The sequence below is a fragment of the Aythya marila genome (genome assembly GCF_965140915.1).
Source record: "Aythya marila genome assembly, chromosome: Z".
NCBI classification, from domain to species: Eukaryota; Metazoa; Chordata; class Aves; order Anseriformes; family Anatidae; genus Aythya; species Aythya marila.
The window spans coordinates 3872-24189 of NC_139080.1; the positions used below are offsets into that span (position 1 = coordinate 3872).

The 20318-nt window shown below is 49.2% G+C and overlaps 3 long non-coding RNA genes across 3 annotated transcripts; all 3 read right to left on the minus strand.

Moving 5' to 3' along the window:
- Window positions 1–1883: 1883 nt before the first annotated feature.
- On the minus strand, window positions 1884–3024 carry LOC309889721. The gene is made up of 3 exons (XR_014319310.1): window positions 2949–3024; window positions 2408–2525; window positions 1884–1947 (listed from the first exon to the last, which is right to left on the minus strand). It is a non-coding gene; the product is annotated as an uncharacterized lncRNA (long non-coding RNA).
- A 4813-nt stretch (window positions 3025–7837) lies between these two features.
- On the minus strand, window positions 7838–8977 carry LOC309889972. The gene is made up of 3 exons (XR_014319354.1): window positions 8902–8977; window positions 8362–8479; window positions 7838–7901 (listed from the first exon to the last, which is right to left on the minus strand). It is a non-coding gene; the product is annotated as an uncharacterized lncRNA (long non-coding RNA).
- A 4813-nt stretch (window positions 8978–13790) lies between these two features.
- LOC309890355 lies at window positions 13791–14931 on the minus strand. Its single transcript, XR_014319410.1, has 3 exons — window positions 14856–14931; window positions 14315–14432; window positions 13791–13854 (listed from the first exon to the last, which is right to left on the minus strand). It is a non-coding gene; the product is annotated as an uncharacterized lncRNA (long non-coding RNA).
- Window positions 14932–20318: the final 5387 nt, after the last annotated feature.

The window sequence follows — 20318 nt, forward strand, 5'->3', positions numbered from 1 at the left end:
AGGTGCTCTGCACCAGACCCAAGGAGAGACTCAAATGTCACGACACGCGACTGGAAGCAACTGCCAGAACTGGGATGATGGAGGCCTAAAAAGCCTGCCTTCAAGGCAAGAGACCAGAAGGATGGGGACTGAAAACCCCATAAGACGACGCTTAGGAAATCAATTCCCAAGCAAGAGCTCCTGATGCGGTCCAGATGACTTCTTCAAGAGTGAGGATGGAAACAGACGCGATCTCAAACCGAATACGATGCACGAGACCTGAAACAGAACTGCATTTCAAGCAGCGACTGCAAGACAAGAAGTGCTCGGATCAGAGCCACGATGACAAATCAAGCACTGAGGCCCTTCAGCACCGCTACCAAGTCGCCTGTCTGGTCAGTCCAGTGTCAAAAGCTAGGAGGATATCAAGACCCGAGAAGCACAGAACAGACGCTGCAGAAGCAACACTACAAGACAGACGAACAGAAGGAAACTGTCCTGCCTGGCGCACGCACTCACGCTACAAAATAATCCCGCTGCTTCTATTAGCCTGGTGACCCGGCCACAAGCAGCCTGAACGTGACCCAGCCTGAACCACCCTCACCGTGGAACCAAGTCTAGTCAGCCAGCAGGCACCATGCTCCTCTGGCTCCCAGCTCCCATTAGCCACCCCAGATATGCAAATACCAGGTGCCCCCCAACTTAGCTCTCAGGTTGCTGAATGGTAAATTCCCTCCGCCTCAAGAAATGCACAGGCACTGGTCGTCATCTTAGTCAATTGCCAGGCTCATCATCAGCTGCAAAAACAGAGTACCAGCATTCACTAGCATGCCGGTCATGATGCCCACCTTCTCCACAACGCTGACTACTGCTGATGCAACATACAACTATGCTCACCTGTTCCTCTCCAAATCCAAGCTCCAACACTGCAACCAGTATCATCCACACCACCTGGGAAAACAAAGGGATTAAATGATCGTTGCGTTCACAACACATCACCCAATGGTGGGTTTTTTTTGTTATTGTTGTTTTTTGTGTGTGTGTGTGTTTCCTTTTTTTTTTTTTTTTGGTCTGCTTTAGCTCAACAGCATGCAGAGTGCAAACAAGAAAACTGGGGTGTTTCTAGAAGCAACAATCCCCATGCTTTTGCTGCAGCTTTGAATATTAAAAGGACAATACGACCCAGCAAGTAACTGGAACTTTCTTACCTGGAATTAGCTCAAACTTTTCTTCACGTTGAAAGAAAAATCTAGGAGCAGAACACATTATACATCAACAAAATTAATTCCATTTCATCCCCAGAAAAAAAATCACATGCTCTCATCCCCTCCTGTACCTCAGCCGCTTGCCTACCCCACGTGGCACACGCTTCCATCTGTTCTCTTTACCCACTTATAGCACCTCTAAAAGACAAACTGGAATTTTACTCTATTGGATGTAGGAAAATAACTGCAGTGACAACTGCGCCCCAAAACCAACAGTTACCTCTGCTCACCACGCACCAGAGTCACTGCAGAGGCAGCTCGGGTCAAGACGTCCTGCACTGCGCACTGCGTTTCAGCCTGAACAAAAGGAAAAACACAGGCAGAAGATAAACATTCAGCTGACAGCAGTAGCACCCATCCCTCAACAACAACAAAAGGGACCCCATCTTTAGTTTTATCCTTTCAAAACAGCAGGCCACTTGCCTCTGTACCTGCAAATTAGGTCCAAGCTTGAAAGGAGCGGCCAGCATCACCCACGCCACCTGGGAACACAGAAGGACACAATGACCACTGTGCTTGCAAGCAACCACCTGCCACACTGCTCCTCTATCCCACACAGCCTCACCTCGGACCCTCACAGGGAAACACCTGAGCGTCTTCCCTTCGCTTCGGATAAGGGATGACCAGGCTGACAACACTCACCTTCCCTCAGTGCTTCGTGACACGAGGATTTCCCTTCCCTGTCCACGACTGCACAAAGCACCTGTAGAGACGAGAGAAAAGCACACTCTGAGGCACCTCACAACCACAGCGTACCTGCTGCAATACCTCTCTCTTCCCAGTTCCTTTACTTCAGTTGCTCAACAGCTCTAACTCAGATTCTTCGCTCACAGCGCCACAGCAAATTCTGCCCGGGCCACACAACATACGCTACACAAGCTACATTGCTTAGGACACACAAGCTGGAACGTTCCCGCCCAACAATCAGTCGCATCGCACAGGATGGATGCCGCATACTCCTAGAAACCAAACCTACCAGTCCTGAGCAGCTCCCAACCTCCACCTGCCTACCACGTTCAGCACACTAACTGTTTACCCCTCAGAAAACCAGAAACTTAGAACATACACACACACAAAAAAAAAAAAAAAAAAAAACACAACTCCACAAACGCCAAAAAGACATGCACACACAGCAACCCCGGCAGCAGTAATCACAGACTTACCCTTTGCAGATGAAAAAGGTGACTCTGATACAACCCTGCTCAGTCTCTTGGTAATGCTGCATCTACGCTGCCAAGCCACATGTAGCATGTAATCAAGCTGGTGTAACTCTCCAGGGGACTAAAACAAGTGGTTTTAAACATGCAGAGATTAAAATATATCTCAAAAACAGGAGAATATGCGGCCATCCTAAAAAAAAGTGAGCCAGCAGCCTCTACTAAATATCCCTCTAATTCAAGCTCTTAGAGATCTAGAATTCCAACCACTTAGAAATCTAGAAATCCATAGACACCAGCCTGCCTAAAGAACCCTGCAACTGACTGAAGGAAACACAAAGCACTTATCCCAAAGAGCAGCCCAGGCAGAAGGAGCTCTCTGATGCCATGCCTGGGGATAATATACCATTTGGCCCCGCCCAGCACCCAAACCCAATCACCTGGGAAAGAGGAGGGACGAAGCACAAGGAAGTAGGAGCAGAGCAGGAGCAACAGCAGCTGGTTATCTTTTTTTTTTTTTTAATTGTTTTTTTAAAATGTGCTTTACCTGAACAACATGCAGAGAGCGGACAGGAGACTTGAGACGTTTCTAGAAGCAACAATCCCCATGCTTTTGCTGCAGCTTTTAAAATTGAAAGAACAACACGACCAGTCAAGTACTCTGGAACTTTTTCAAATGGAATTACGTCAAACAGGTTCATCATCGCTTGCAAAAACAGAGAACCAGCATTTACTAGCACGCTAGCTCTGACACCCACCTCCTCCACAACGCTGACTACAACTAATGCAACATATAATTGTGCAATACCTCTCTGTTCCCAGCTCCTTTATCTCACCTGCTCAGTAGCTCCACCTGAGAAATGGGCCCGGGCGGCGCCGCGCCGAAATGGGCCCGGGCGGCGCCGCGCCGAAATGGGCCCGAACAGACTTATTCTTCAGTGATGAAGAAGGTGACCCTGCTCAGTCTCTTGGCAGTACTGCACTTACGCGGTCAAGGAACCATGCTCAACTGTTTCCCAAATACAACTACCTAGCAACACCTCATAAACATACTTCTAATATGTCAATTCAAGGACATCAAGACTAGAAGGCTGCAAGGTCTAAAGACTCAACAGACAGCAAACACACAGGCAAAAGCTCCAGAAATACAATAAACTGTCCCTAAACCTGAAACAGAATACCCCTTACATGCCCACTGCTGCCATTTTCAGATACACGCTCACACAGGGAGCTTCAATGATACATTTCTCCTAAACCATGCTCCGTCACTTTGCCACCAAGGTTGTGACTTTGATAAGATTTGACATAAAGGCAAAGACTCGCAGAAAACCCCGTAATTCTGCAAAAATCATAAGGGACCCAGAAACACAAAGCAAACACACAAAGTAACATCACCATACTATCCGTAACACTGCTATAACTACTACTCACCTGAGGAAGAGCTGCATGCAATACAGGCACCTACTACTAGATTGCTTTACAATGACAGATCCTACCAGTTGCCACCTCAAAAAGATAGGAGTACTGGTTTCTACTTGAAAACGCATCAGTCCATAGACTGACCCACCTAAAGAACCCTCCAAACAACTGAAGGAAAACCAAAGCACTTACCCTAAAGTGCAGCCCAGGCAGAAGGAGCTCTCTCATGGCATACCTGCAACTCAGTTACCATTAGGTCCCACCTGGAACCTGAAGCCAATCACCTGGGAAAGTGCAGGGGGAAAGCACAAAAAAGCAGAAAGAGGAGGAGCAGCAGCTGTGGTTTTATTAACTTCTTTGTATGGCTTAGCTCAACAGCATGCAGAGCGCAGACAAGAGAACTGGGGTGTTTCTAGAAACAAAAATCCCCATGCTTTTGCTACAGCTTTGAATATTGAAAGGAAAATACAAACAAGCAAGTAACTCCTTTTTTTTTTTCCACCTGGAATTACCTCAATCTTTCATTTACAAAGAAAAATCTAGGAGCAGAATAGATTACATGCCAAAAGAAGAATTCGATTCCATTCCACTCGCAGGAGAAATCACTTACTTCAGCAGGCTATCTGAGAACCAAAAGGCTATGCTGATGTGTTAAAACACACTACAGGACACTGGGGCCGGGCCCTCCGCTGCACCCACTTAAAACCCATCCCTACACTCACCAAGGTGCAACCCCAACCCGAACACAGACGCAGCATTTCAGCCTCAACACAGTTTCCAGAACTGCTGGAAAGCAAGCTTCATCCTCAGCGAGGCGTGCCCAGGCTACACAGGACAGGGCTGCGGGCAACTCTTTGCCTACCGAAGAAGACCGCCATCAGCACCTGCTTTGTTCCGATCCTAAAGGCTAACATCACAGCCCACGTCGCCTGGGACACCTGATAAACAGAAGAGAAAGCAGCCATACCGTTTTCAAGCCCTCCCTGCACGTGTCGCTCCTCGATGATCTGCAACCTCTTCTCAAATCCTCAACCGCTTCTGTGGAGAGCCTGCCATGGCACCTGCAAAGCAAGACCCTTCGCAGTCACCTCGTGCTACTTGGCAGTTCTGCTCCAATCCAGCTCACAAACAGCCCGCCCTTCCCGTGCTGCTCTTCAGAGTGCAGCTTGGCCCCACTCAGCCTGTGCGACACACCTGTGAAACAAAAAGAAAAGCATAGGCTGAAGCAGCATACAAAGACACAGCACAGATAGGACAGTTACTCTCATCTGCTCCCTAACCTCTGCCCCCTCACCTGCCCTCGAGGAAGATGCTTCCATCTGCTCTCTTAGGCCAGCTACAACACACCTCTGAAATACAAACAGGATTTTTACTGTACTTTGTGCAGTTAAGTAACTGCAGTGACAACTGCACCCCTAAAGTACCTGCTAGATCTGCTCATCGCTCACCTTGCTAAAAGAAGCTGTGGTCAAGTCCTGTGTTGTACACTGTGTTGCAGCTTTAGCAAATGAAAACGGTCACAAGATAATCATTCAGCTGCCAGCATTAGCACCCATCCCTCAACAACAGAAGGGACCCCATTTACAAATTATTGTTTCAAAACAGCAGCCCCCTTACCTCAGCACCTCAGAAGTAGATCAAGCCAGTCACCGAGCTGCCTACCGAGTGCTGGACAGTTCCAGAAGGAGCTCTTTCCTGTGAGCAGTTCCTACTAAGGTACACACTCTACTGGGGACAGGAAAGATATAAAAATAAAAGTTTCAAAACCCCGTATCTGTAAGCTTTCATGATTCAACAGTGCACCGTTCAAGCATTATGGGAGCAGCTGCTCGCAAGCAGCTCAACTCTGCCAAATCCACATCTACCAACCTCCAGAGATGACTGTGCCAGCTGCCCGTCAGTACGCGCCCAGAGGCAGACCGGATGTCTTCGCCAATACAGTCCGGACAATGTATTAGCACACCCATGCACTGCCACGTTAGCTGTCATCACTAACTGCCAGGCAGGACAGCTCCAGACCAAACACATACACACACAGCCACGCCACAAACACTACAAACAAAACACACAACACAAGGCGCAAGAAAAAGTGACCCCCCCGGAGGGAAGCCCTATGGCAACAGCAAGTCAGAACAGGTGCTCTGCACCAGACCCAAGGAGAGACTCAAATGTCACGACACGCGACTGGAAGCAACTGCCAGAACTGGGATGATGGAGGCCTAAAAAGCCTGCCTTCAAGGCAAGAGACCAGAAGGATGGGGACTGAAAACCCCATAAGACGACGCTTAGGAAATCAATTCCCAAGCAAGAGCTCCTGATGCGGTCCAGATGACTTCTTCAAGAGTGAGGATGGAAACAGACGCGATCTCAAACCGAATACGATGCACGAGACCTGAAACAGAACTGCATTTCAAGCAGCGACTGCAAGACAAGAAGTGCTCGGATCAGAGCCACGATGACAAATCAAGCACTGAGGCCCTTCAGCACCGCTACCAAGTCGCCTGTCTGGTCAGTCCAGTGTCAAAAGCTAGGAGGATATCAAGACCCGAGAAGCACAGAACAGACGCTGCAGAAGCAACACTACAAGACAGACGAACAGAAGGAAACTGTCCTGCCTGGCGCACGCACTCACGCTACAAAATAATCCCGCTGCTTCTATTAGCCTGGTGACCCGGCCACAAGCAGCCTGAACGTGACCCAGCCTGAACCACCCTCACCGTGGAACCAAGTCTAGTCAGCCAGCAGGCACCATGCTCCTCTGGCTCCCAGCTCCCATTAGCCACCCCAGATATGCAAATACCAGGTGCCCCCCAACTTAGCTCTCAGGTTGCTGAATGGTAAATTCCCTCCGCCTCAAGAAATGCACAGGCACTGGTCGTCATCTTAGTCAATTGCCAGGCTCATCATCAGCTGCAAAAACAGAGTACCAGCATTCACTAGCATGCCGGTCATGATGCCCACCTTCTCCACAACGCTGACTACTGCTGATGCAACATACAACTATGCTCACCTGTTCCTCTCCAAATCCAAGCTCCAACACTGCAACCAGTATCATCCACACCACCTGGGAAAACAAAGGGATTAAATGATCGTTGCGTTCACAACACATCACCCAATGGTGGGTTTTTTTTGTTATTGTTGTTTTTTGTGTGTGTGTGTGTTTCCTTTTTTTTTTTTTTTTGGTCTGCTTTAGCTCAACAGCATGCAGAGTGCAAACAAGAAAACTGGGGTGTTTCTAGAAGCAACAATCCCCATGCTTTTGCTGCAGCTTTGAATATTAAAAGGACAATACGACCCAGCAAGTAACTGGAACTTTCTTACCTGGAATTAGCTCAAACTTTTCTTCACGTTGAAAGAAAAATCTAGGAGCAGAACACATTATACATCAACAAAATTAATTCCATTTCATCCCCAGAAAAAAAATCACATGCTCTCATCCCCTCCTGTACCTCAGCCGCTTGCCTACCCCACGTGGCACACGCTTCCATCTGTTCTCTTTACCCACTTATAGCACCTCTAAAAGACAAACTGGAATTTTACTCTATTGGATGTAGGAAAATAACTGCAGTGACAACTGCGCCCCAAAACCAACAGTTACCTCTGCTCACCACGCACCAGAGTCACTGCAGAGGCAGCTCGGGTCAAGACGTCCTGCACTGCGCACTGCGTTTCAGCCTGAACAAAAGGAAAAACACAGGCAGAAGATAAACATTCAGCTGACAGCAGTAGCACCCATCCCTCAACAACAACAAAAGGGACCCCATCTTTAGTTTTATCCTTTCAAAACAGCAGGCCACTTGCCTCTGTACCTGCAAATTAGGTCCAAGCTTGAAAGGAGCGGCCAGCATCACCCACGCCACCTGGGAACACAGAAGGACACAATGACCACTGTGCTTGCAAGCAACCACCTGCCACACTGCTCCTCTATCCCACACAGCCTCACCTCGGACCCTCACAGGGAAACACCTGAGCGTCTTCCCTTCGCTTCGGATAAGGGATGACCAGGCTGACAACACTCACCTTCCCTCAGTGCTTCGTGACACGAGGATTTCCCTTCCCTGTCCACGACTGCACAAAGCACCTGTAGAGACGAGAGAAAAGCACACTCTGAGGCACCTCACAACCACAGCGTACCTGCTGCAATACCTCTCTCTTCCCAGTTCCTTTACTTCAGTTGCTCAACAGCTCTAACTCAGATTCTTCGCTCACAGCGCCACAGCAAATTCTGCCCGGGCCACACAACATACGCTACACAAGCTACATTGCTTAGGACACACAAGCTGGAACGTTCCCGCCCAACAATCAGTCGCATCGCACAGGATGGATGCCGCATACTCCTAGAAACCAAACCTACCAGTCCTGAGCAGCTCCCAACCTCCACCTGCCTACCACGTTCAGCACACTAACTGTTTACCCCTCAGAAAACCAGAAACTTAGAACATACACACACACAAAAAAAAAAAAAAAAAAAAACACAACTCCACAAACGCCAAAAAGACATGCACACACAGCAACCCCGGCAGCAGTAATCACAGACTTACCCTTTGCAGATGAAAAAGGTGACTCTGATACAACCCTGCTCAGTCTCTTGGTAATGCTGCATCTACGCTGCCAAGCCACATGTAGCATGTAATCAAGCTGGTGTAACTCTCCAGGGGACTAAAACAAGTGGTTTTAAACATGCAGAGATTAAAATATATCTCAAAAACAGGAGAATATGCGGCCATCCTAAAAAAAAGTGAGCCAGCAGCCTCTACTAAATATCCCTCTAATTCAAGCTCTTAGAGATCTAGAATTCCAACCACTTAGAAATCTAGAAATCCATAGACACCAGCCTGCCTAAAGAACCCTGCAACTGACTGAAGGAAACACAAAGCACTTATCCCAAAGAGCAGCCCAGGCAGAAGGAGCTCTCTGATGCCATGCCTGGGGATAATATACCATTTGGCCCCGCCCAGCACCCAAACCCAATCACCTGGGAAAGAGGAGGGACGAAGCACAAGGAAGTAGGAGCAGAGCAGGAGCAACAGCAGCTGGTTATCTTTTTTTTTTTTTAATTGTTTTTTTAAAATGTGCTTTACCTGAACAACATGCAGAGAGCGGACAGGAGACTTGAGACGTTTCTAGAAGCAACAATCCCCATGCTTTTGCTGCAGCTTTTAAAATTGAAAGAACAACACGACCAGTCAAGTACTCTGGAACTTTTTCAAATGGAATTACGTCAAACAGGTTCATCATCGCTTGCAAAAACAGAGAACCAGCATTTACTAGCACGCTAGCTCTGACACCCACCTCCTCCACAACGCTGACTACAACTAATGCAACATATAATTGTGCAATACCTCTCTGTTCCCAGCTCCTTTATCTCACCTGCTCAGTAGCTCCACCTGAGAAATGGGCCCGGGCGGCGCCGCGCCGAAATGGGCCCGGGCGGCGCCGCGCCGAAATGGGCCCGAACAGACTTATTCTTCAGTGATGAAGAAGGTGACCCTGCTCAGTCTCTTGGCAGTACTGCACTTACGCGGTCAAGGAACCATGCTCAACTGTTTCCCAAATACAACTACCTAGCAACACCTCATAAACATACTTCTAATATGTCAATTCAAGGACATCAAGACTAGAAGGCTGCAAGGTCTAAAGACTCAACAGACAGCAAACACACAGGCAAAAGCTCCAGAAATACAATAAACTGTCCCTAAACCTGAAACAGAATACCCCTTACATGCCCACTGCTGCCATTTTCAGATACACGCTCACACAGGGAGCTTCAATGATACATTTCTCCTAAACCATGCTCCGTCACTTTGCCACCAAGGTTGTGACTTTGATAAGATTTGACATAAAGGCAAAGACTCGCAGAAAACCCCGTAATTCTGCAAAAATCATAAGGGACCCAGAAACACAAAGCAAACACACAAAGTAACATCACCATACTATCCGTAACACTGCTATAACTACTACTCACCTGAGGAAGAGCTGCATGCAATACAGGCACCTACTACTAGATTGCTTTACAATGACAGATCCTACCAGTTGCCACCTCAAAAAGATAGGAGTACTGGTTTCTACTTGAAAACGCATCAGTCCATAGACTGACCCACCTAAAGAACCCTCCAAACAACTGAAGGAAAACCAAAGCACTTACCCTAAAGTGCAGCCCAGGCAGAAGGAGCTCTCTCATGGCATACCTGCAACTCAGTTACCATTAGGTCCCACCTGGAACCTGAAGCCAATCACCTGGGAAAGTGCAGGGGGAAAGCACAAAAAAGCAGAAAGAGGAGGAGCAGCAGCTGTGGTTTTATTAACTTCTTTGTATGGCTTAGCTCAACAGCATGCAGAGCGCAGACAAGAGAACTGGGGTGTTTCTAGAAACAAAAATCCCCATGTTTTTGCTACAGCTTTGAATATTGAAAGGAAAATACAAACAAGCAAGTAACTCCTTTTTTTTTTTCCACCTGGAATTACCTCAATCTTTCATTTACAAAGAAAAATCTAGGAGCAGAATAGATTACATGCCAAAAGAAGAATTCGATTCCATTCCACTCGCAGGAGAAATCACTTACTTCAGCAGGCTATCTGAGAACCAAAAGGCTATGCTGATGTGTTAAAACACACTACAGGACACTGGGGCCGGGCCCTCCGCTGCACCCACTTAAAACCCATCCCTACACTCACCAAGGTGCAACCCCAACCCGAACACAGACGCAGCATTTCAGCCTCAACACAGTTTCCAGAACTGCTGGAAAGCAAGCTTCATCCTCAGCGAGGCGTGCCCAGGCTACACAGGACAGGGCTGCGGGCAACTCTTTGCCTACCGAAGAAGACCGCCATCAGCACCTGCTTTGTTCCGATCCTAAAGGCTAACATCACAGCCCACGTCGCCTGGGACACCTGATAAACAGAAGAGAAAGCAGCCATACCGTTTTCAAGCCCTCCCTGCACGTGTCGCTCCTCGATGATCTGCAACCTCTTCTCAAATCCTCAACCGCTTCTGTGGAGAGCCTGCCATGGCACCTGCAAAGCAAGACCCTTCGCAGTCACCTCGTGCTACTTGGCAGTTCTGCTCCAATCCAGCTCACAAACAGCCCGCCCTTCCCGTGCTGCTCTTCAGAGTGCAGCTTGGCCCCACTCAGCCTGTGCGACACACCTGTGAAACAAAAAGAAAAGCATAGGCTGAAGCAGCATACAAAGACACAGCACAGATAGGACAGTTACTCTCATCTGCTCCCTAACCTCTGCCCCCTCACCTGCCCTCGAGGAAGATGCTTCCATCTGCTCTCTTAGGCCAGCTACAACACACCTCTGAAATACAAACAGGATTTTTACTGTACTTTGTGCAGTTAAGTAACTGCAGTGACAACTGCACCCCTAAAGTACCTGCTAGATCTGCTCATCGCTCACCTTGCTAAAAGAAGCTGTGGTCAAGTCCTGTGTTGTACACTGTGTTGCAGCTTTAGCAAATGAAAACGGTCACAAGATAATCATTCAGCTGCCAGCATTAGCACCCATCCCTCAACAACAGAAGGGACCCCATTTACAAATTATTGTTTCAAAACAGCAGCCCCCTTACCTCAGCACCTCAGAAGTAGATCAAGCCAGTCACCGAGCTGCCTACCGAGTGCTGGACAGTTCCAGAAGGAGCTCTTTCCTGTGAGCAGTTCCTACTAAGGTACACACTCTACTGGGGACAGGAAAGATATAAAAATAAAAGTTTCAAAACCCCGTATCTGTAAGCTTTCATGATTCAACAGTGCACCGTTCAAGCATTATGGGAGCAGCTGCTCGCAAGCAGCTCAACTCTGCCAAATCCACATCTACCAACCTCCAGAGATGACTGTGCCAGCTGCCCGTCAGTACGCGCCCAGAGGCAGACCGGATGTCTTCGCCAATACAGTCCGGACAATGTATTAGCACACCCATGCACTGCCACGTTAGCTGTCATCACTAACTGCCAGGCAGGACAGCTCCAGACCAAACACATACACACACAGCCACGCCACAAACACTACAAACAAAACACACAACACAAGGCGCAAGAAAAAGTGACCCCCCCGGAGGGAAGCCCTATGGCAACAGCAAGTCAGAACAGGTGCTCTGCACCAGACCCAAGGAGAGACTCAAATGTCACGACACGCGACTGGAAGCAACTGCCAGAACTGGGATGATGGAGGCCTAAAAAGCCTGCCTTCAAGGCAAGAGACCAGAAGGATGGGGACTGAAAACCCCATAAGACGACGCTTAGGAAATCAATTCCCAAGCAAGAGCTCCTGATGCGGTCCAGATGACTTCTTCAAGAGTGAGGATGGAAACAGACGCGATCTCAAACCGAATACGATGCACGAGACCTGAAACAGAACTGCATTTCAAGCAGCGACTGCAAGACAAGAAGTGCTCGGATCAGAGCCACGATGACAAATCAAGCACTGAGGCCCTTCAGCACCGCTACCAAGTCGCCTGTCTGGTCAGTCCAGTGTCAAAAGCTAGGAGGATATCAAGACCCGAGAAGCACAGAACAGACGCTGCAGAAGCAACACTACAGGACAGACGAACAGAAGGAAACTGTCCTGCCTGGCGCACGCACTCACGCTACAAAATAATCCCGCTGCTTCTATTAGCCTGGTGACCCGGCCACAAGCAGCCTGAACGTGACCCAGCCTGAACCACCCTCACCGTGGAACCAAGTCTAGTCAGCCAGCAGGCACCATGCTGCTCTGGCTCCCAGCTCCCATTAGCCACCCCAGATATGCAAATACCAGGTGCCCCCCAACTTAGCTCTCAGGTTGCTGAATGGTAAATTCCCTCCGCCTCAAGAAATGCACAGGCACTGGTCGTCATCTTAGTCAATTGCCAGGCTCATCATCAGCTGCAAAAACAGAGTACCAGCATTCACTAGCATGCCGGTCATGATGCCCACCTTCTCCACAACGCTGACTACTGCTGATGCAACATACAACTATGCTCACCTGTTCCTCTCCAAATCCAAGCTCCAACACTGCAACCAGTATCATCCACACCACCTGGGAAAACAAAGGGATTAAATGATCGTTGCGTTCACAACACATCACCCAATGGTGGGTTTTTTTTGTTATTGTTGTTTTTTGTGTGTGTGTGTGTTTCCTTTTTTTTTTTTTTTTGGTCTGCTTTAGCTCAACAGCATGCAGAGTGCAAACAAGAAAACTGGGGTGTTTCTAGAAGCAACAATCCCCATGCTTTTGCTGCAGCTTTGAATATTAAAAGGACAATACGACCCAGCAAGTAACTGGAACTTTCTTACCTGGAATTAGCTCAAACTTTTCTTCACGTTGAAAGAAAAATCTAGGAGCAGAACACATTATACATCAACAAAATTAATTCCATTTCATCCCCAGAAAAAAAATCACATGCTCTCATCCCCTCCTGTACCTCAGCCGCTTGCCTACCCCACGTGGCACACGCTTCCATCTGTTCTCTTTACCCACTTATAGCACCTCTAAAAGACAAACTGGAATTTTACTCTATTGGATGTAGGAAAATAACTGCAGTGACAACTGCGCCCCAAAACCAACAGTTACCTCTGCTCACCACGCACCAGAGTCACTGCAGAGGCAGCTCGGGTCAAGACGTCCTGCACTGCGCACTGCGTTTCAGCCTGAACAAAAGGAAAAACACAGGCAGAAGATAAACATTCAGCTGACAGCAGTAGCACCCATCCCTCAACAACAACAAAAGGGACCCCATCTTTAGTTTTATCCTTTCAAAACAGCAGGCCACTTGCCTCTGTACCTGCAAATTAGGTCCAAGCTTGAAAGGAGCGGCCAGCATCACCCACGCCACCTGGGAACACAGAAGGACACAATGACCACTGTGCTTGCAAGCAACCACCTGCCACACTGCTCCTCTATCCCACACAGCCTCACCTCGGACCCTCACAGGGAAACACCTGAGCGTCTTCCCTTCGCTTCGGATAAGGGATGACCAGGCTGACAACACTCACCTTCCCTCAGTGCTTCGTGACACGAGGATTTCCCTTCCCTGTCCACGACTGCACAAAGCACCTGTAGAGACGAGAGAAAAGCACACTCTGAGGCACCTCACAACCACAGCGTACCTGCTGCAATACCTCTCTCTTCCCAGTTCCTTTACTTCAGTTGCTCAACAGCTCTAACTCAGATTCTTCGCTCACAGCGCCACAGCAAATTCTGCCCGGGCCACACAACATACGCTACACAAGCTACATTGCTTAGGACACACAAGCTGGAACGTTCCCGCCCAACAATCAGTCGCATCGCACAGGATGGATGCCGCATACTCCTAGAAACCAAACCTACCAGTCCTGAGCAGCTCCCAACCTCCACCTGCCTACCACGTTCAGCACACTAACTGTTTACCCCTCAGAAAACCAGAAACTTAGAACATACACACACACAAAAAAAAAAAAAAAAAAAAACACAACTCCACAAACGCCAAAAAGACATGCACACACAGCAACCCCGGCAGCAGTAATCACAGACTTACCCTTTGCAGATGAAAAAGGTGACTCTGATACAACCCTGCTCAGTCTCTTGGTAATGCTGCATCTACGCTGCCAAGCCACATGTAGCATGTAATCAAGCTGGTGTAACTCTCCAGGGGACTAAAACAAGTGGTTTTAAACATGCAGAGATTAAAATATATCTCAAAAACAGGAGAATATGCGGCCATCCTAAAAAAAAGTGAGCCAGCAGCCTCTACTAAATATCCCTCTAATTCAAGCTCTTAGAGATCTAGAATTCCAACCACTTAGAAATCTAGAAATCCATAGACACCAGCCTGCCTAAAGAACCCTGCAACTGACTGAAGGAAACACAAAGCACTTATCCCAAAGAGCAGCCCAGGCAGAAGGAGCTCTCTGATGCCATGCCTGGGGATAATATACCATTTGGCCCCGCCCAGCACCCAAACCCAATCACCTGGGAAAGAGGAGGGACAAAGCACAAGGAAGTAGGAGCAGAGCAGGAGCAACAGCAGCTGGTTATCTTTTTTTTTTTTTTAATTGTTTTTTTAAAATGTGCTTTACCTGAACAACATGCAGAGAGCGGACAGGAGACTTGAGACGTTTCTAGAAGCAACAATCCCCATGCTTTTGCTGCAGCTTTTAAAATTGAAAGAACAACACGACCAGTCAAGTACTCTGGAACTTTTTCAAATGGAATTACGTCAAACAGGTTCATCATCGCTTGCAAAAACAGAGAACCAGCATTTACTAGCACGCTAGCTCTGACACCCACCTCCTCCACAACGCTGACTACAACTAATGCAACATATAATTGTGCAATACCTCTCTGTTCCCAGCTCCTTTATCTCACCTGCTCAGTAGCTCCACCTGAGAAATGGGCCCGGGCGGCGCCGCGCCGAAATGGGCCCGGGCGGCGCCGCGCCGAAATGGGCCCGGGCGGCGCCGCGCCGAAATGGGCCCGGGCGGCGCCGCGCCGAAATGGGCCCGGGCGGCGCCGCGCCGAAATGGGCCCGGGCGGCGCCGCGCCGAAATGGGCCCGGGCGGCGCCGCGCCGAAATGGGCCCGGGCGGCGCCGCGCCGAAATGGGCCCGGGCGGCGCCGCGCCGAAATGGGCCCGGGCGGCGCCGCGCCGAAATGGGCCCGGGCGGCGCCGCGCCGAAATGGGCCCGGGCGGCGCCGCGCCGAAATGGGCCCGGGCGGCGCCGCGCCGAAATGGGCCCGGGCGGCGCCGCGCCGAAATGGGCCCGGGCGGCGCCGCGCCGAAATGGGCCCGGGCGGCGCCGCGCCGAAATGGGCCCGGGCGGCGCCGCGCCGAAATGGGCCCGGGCGGCGCCGCGCCGAAATGGGCCCGGGCGGCGCCGCGCCGAAATGGGCCCGGGCGGCGCCGCGCCGAAATGGGCCCGGGCGGCGCCGCGCCGAAATGGGCCCGGGCGGCGCCGCGCCGAAATGGGCCCGGGCGGCGCCGCGCCGAAATGGGCCCGGGCGGCGCCGCGCCGAAATGGGCCCGAACAGACTTATTCTTCAGTGATGAAGAAGGTGACCCTGCTCAGTCTCTTGGCAGTACTGCACTTACGCGGTCAAGGAACCATGCTCAACTGTTTCCCAAATACAACTACCTAGCAACACCTCATAAACATACTTCTAATATGTCAATTCAAGGACATCAAGACTAGAAGGCTGCAAGGTCTAAAGACTCAACAGACAGCAAACACACAGGCAAAAGCTCCAGAAATACAATAAACTGTCCCTAAACCTGAAACAGAATACCCCTTACATGCCCACTGCTGCCATTTTCAGATACACGCTCACACAGGGAGCTTCAATGATACATTTCTCCTAAACCATGCTCCGTCACTTTGCCACCAAGGTTGTGACTTTGATAAGATTTGACATAAAGGCAAAGACTCGCAGAAAACCCCGTAATTCTGCAAAAATCATAAGGGACCCAGAAACACAAAGCAAACACACAAAGTAACATCACCATACTATCCGTAACACTGCTATAACTACTACTCACCTGAGGAAGAGCTGCATGCAATACAGGCACCTACTACTAGATTGCTTTACAATGACAGATCCTACCAGTTGCCACCTCAAAAAGATAGGAGTACTGGTTTCTACTTGAAAACGCATCAGTCCATAGACTGACCCACCTAAAGAACCCTCCAAACAACTGAAGGAAAACCAAAGCACTTACCCTAAAGTGCAGCCCAGGCAGAAGGAGCTCTCTCATGGCATACCTGCAACTCAGTTACCATTAGGTCCCACCTGGAACCTGAAGCCAATCACCTGGGAAAGTGCAGGGGGAAAGCACAAAAAAGCAGAAAGAGGAGGAGCAGCAGCTGTGGTTTTATTAACTTCTTTGTATGGCTTAGCTCAACAGCATGCAGAGCGCAGACAAGAGAACTGGGGTGTTTCTAGAAACAAAAATCCCCATGCTTTTGCTACAGCTTTGAATATTGAAAGGAAAATACAAACAAGCAAGTAACTCCTTTTTTTTTTTCCACCTGGAATTACCTCAATCTTTCATTTACAAAGAAAAATCTAGGAGCAGAATAGATTACATGCCAAAAGAAGAATTCGATTCCATTCCACTCGCAGGAGAAATCACTTACTTCAGCAGGCTATCTGAGAACCAAAAGGCTATGCTGATGTGTTAAAACACACTACAGGACACTGGGGCCGGGCCCTCCGCTGCACCCACTTAAAACCCATCCCTACACTCACCAAGGTGCAACCCCAACCCGAACACAGACGCAGCATTTCAGCCTCAACACAGTTTCCAGAACTGCTGGAAAGCAAGCTTCATCCTCAGCGAGGCGTGCCCAGGCTACACAGGACAGGGCTGCGGGCAACTCTTTGCCTACCGAAGAAGACCGCCATCAGCACCTGCTTTGTTCCGATCCTAAAGGCTAACATCACAGCCCACGTCGCCTGGGACACCTGATAAACAGAAGAGAAAGCAGCCATACCGTTTTCAAGCCCTCCCTGCACGTGTCGCTCCTCGATGATCTGCAACCTCTTCTCAAATCCTCAACCGCTTCTGTGGAGAGCCTGCCATGGCACCTGCAAAGCAAGACCCTTCGCAGTCACCTCGTGCTACTTGGCAGTTCTGCTCCAATCCAGCTCACAAACAGCCCGCCCTTCCCGTGCTGCTCTTCAGAGTGCAGCTTGGCCCCACTCAGCCTGTGCGACACACCTGTGAAACAAAAAGAAAAGCATAGGCTGAAGCAGCATCCAAAGCCACAGCACAGCTGGGACAGTTACTCTCATCTGCTCCCTAACCTCTGCTCCCTCACCTGCCCTCGAGGCAGATGCTTCCATCTGCTCTCTTAGGCCAGCTACAACACCCCTGAAATATAAACAGGATTTTTACTGTACTTTGTGCAGTTAAGTAACTGCAGTGACAACTGCACCCCTAAAGTACCTGCTACATCTGTTCATCGCTCACCTTGCCAAAAGCAGCTCCGGTCAAGTCCCGCGTTGTACACTGTGTTTCAGCTTTAACAAATGAAAACGGTCACAAGATAATCATTCAGCTGCCAGCATTAGCACCCATCCCTCAACAACACAAAGGGACCCCGTTTACAATATTATCATTTCAAAACAGCAGCCCCCATACCTCAGCACACCTCAGAAGTAGACCAAGCCAGTCACCGAGCTGCCTATGGAGCGCTGAACAGTTCCGGAAGGAGCTCTTTCCTGCGACAGGTTCCTCCAAAGGTTTACACTCTACTGGGGACAGGAGAGAAATAAAAATAAAAGTTTCAAAAACCCCTTATCTGTAAGCTTTCAAGATTCCACAGACCTCCTCCTCAAGCACACCGTTCAAGCACTATGCGAGCAGCTGCTCACAAGCAGCTCAACTCTTCCCCCCCACACGCACATCTGACAAACACCACAGAGATGACTGTGCCTGCTGCCCTTCAGTATGTGCGCAGAGGCAGACCAGATGTCTTCGCCAACACAGTCCGGACAATGTATTAGCACACCCATGCACTGCCACGTTAGCTGTCATCACTAACTGCCAGGCAGGACAGCTCCAGACCAAACACATACACACACAGCCACGCAACAAACACTACAAACAAAACACACAACACAAGGCGCAAGAAAAAGTGACCCCCGGAGGGAAGCCCTATGGCAACAGCAAGTCACAACAGGTGCTCTGCACCAGACCCAAGGAGAGACTCAAATGTCATGACACGCGACTGGAAGACACTGCCAGAACTGGGGTGATGGAGGCCTAAAAAGCCTTCCTTCAAGACAAGAGACCAGAAGGATGGGGACTGAAAACCCCATATGATTCAAAGATTGAAGCCGAAATTCCTTTAAGCGGTATATTCTTTATTGCAGCGCTGGATGCACGGGGGGATCTCTCCACCTATCGTGCATACCCAAAGCAGAAAGCAGTCTTGAATTTATACAATCAATCTATCAATATTCTACCGGCGCCTATACATATTCATTGCCTACCCCCGCCTTCCCTCGCTTCTCATGCTAATTAGCCTTTTGGCACCTTGCGCCTGAGTAGAGCCTCCCAAGAAGTGTGGGCAGGGGCCTTTGGGACGTGGGCAGGGGTCTTTGGGAGGAAGACCCCGAGTCTTCCTCACATTGTACTTTTCACCTTTGGTCAGGAATCCGCTGAGTTGGCATGTTTCTTAATCGCAAGAGCTGGCTGTTGCTAATTCTTCCCTTTGTTGTCTCTTTATAATGAATTCCAACGTCCAGTTTTGAGATTTATAGTCCTTACATTTGTTTCTCTGTCCGTCTGCCGCTTCCTTATCGTGAGTTCCGGTGTCTTGTTTCGAGATACACAGTCCTTGTCTGGGGACTGTCCTTGCCTCCCCAATACCTCCTTAATCACATAAGACGACGCTTAGGAAATCAATTCCCAAGCAAGAGCTCCTGATGCGGCCCAGATGACTTCCACAAGAGCGAGGATGGAAACAGATGCGATCTCAAACCGAATATGACGCACGAGACCTGAAACAGAACTGCACTTCAAGCAGCGACTGCAAGACAAGAAGTGCTCGGATCAGAGCCACGATGACAAAACAAGCACTGAGGCCCTTCAGCACCGCTACCAAGTCGCCTGTCTGGTCAGTCCAGTGTAAAAAGCTAGAAGGATATCAAGACCCGAGAAGCACAGAACAGACATTGCAGAAGCAACACTACAGGACAGATGAACAGAAGGAAACTGTCCTGCCTGGCGCACGCACTCACGCTACAAAATAATCCCGCTGCTTCTATTAGCCTGGTGACCCGGCCACAAGCAGCCTGAACGTGACCCAGCCTGAACCACCCTCACCGTGGAACCAAGTCTAGTCAGCCAGCAGGCATCATGCTCCTCTGGCTCCCAGCTCCCATTAGCCACCCCAGATATGCTAATACCAGGTGCCCCCCAACTTAGCTCTCAGGTTGCTGCATGGTAAATTCCCTCCGCCTCAAGAAATACACAGGCACTGGTCGTCATCTTAGTCAATTGCCAGGCTCATCATCAGCTGCAAAAACAGAGTACCAGCATTCACTAGCATGCCGGTCATGATGCCCACCTTCTCCACAACGCTGACTACTGCTGATGCAACATACAACTATGCTCACCTGTTCCTCTCCAAATCCAAGCTCCAACACTGCAACCAGTATCATCCACACCACCTGGGAAAACAAAGGGATTAAATGATCGTTGCGTTCACAACACATCACCCAGTGGTGGTTTTTTTGTTGTTGTTTTTGTTATTGTTGTTTTTTGTGTGTGTGTTTCCTGTATTTATTTATTTTTTAGTCTGCTTTAGCTCAACGGCATGCAGAGTGCAGACAAGAAAACTGGGGTGTTTCTAGAAGCAACAATCCCCACGCTTTTGCTGCAGCTTTGAATATTAAAAGGACAATACGACCCAGCATGTAATTGGAACTTTCTTACCTGGAATTAGCTCAAACTTTTCTTCACATTGAAAGAAAAATCTAGGAGCAGAACACATTATACACCAACAAAATTGAGTCCATTTCATCCCCAGAAAAAAA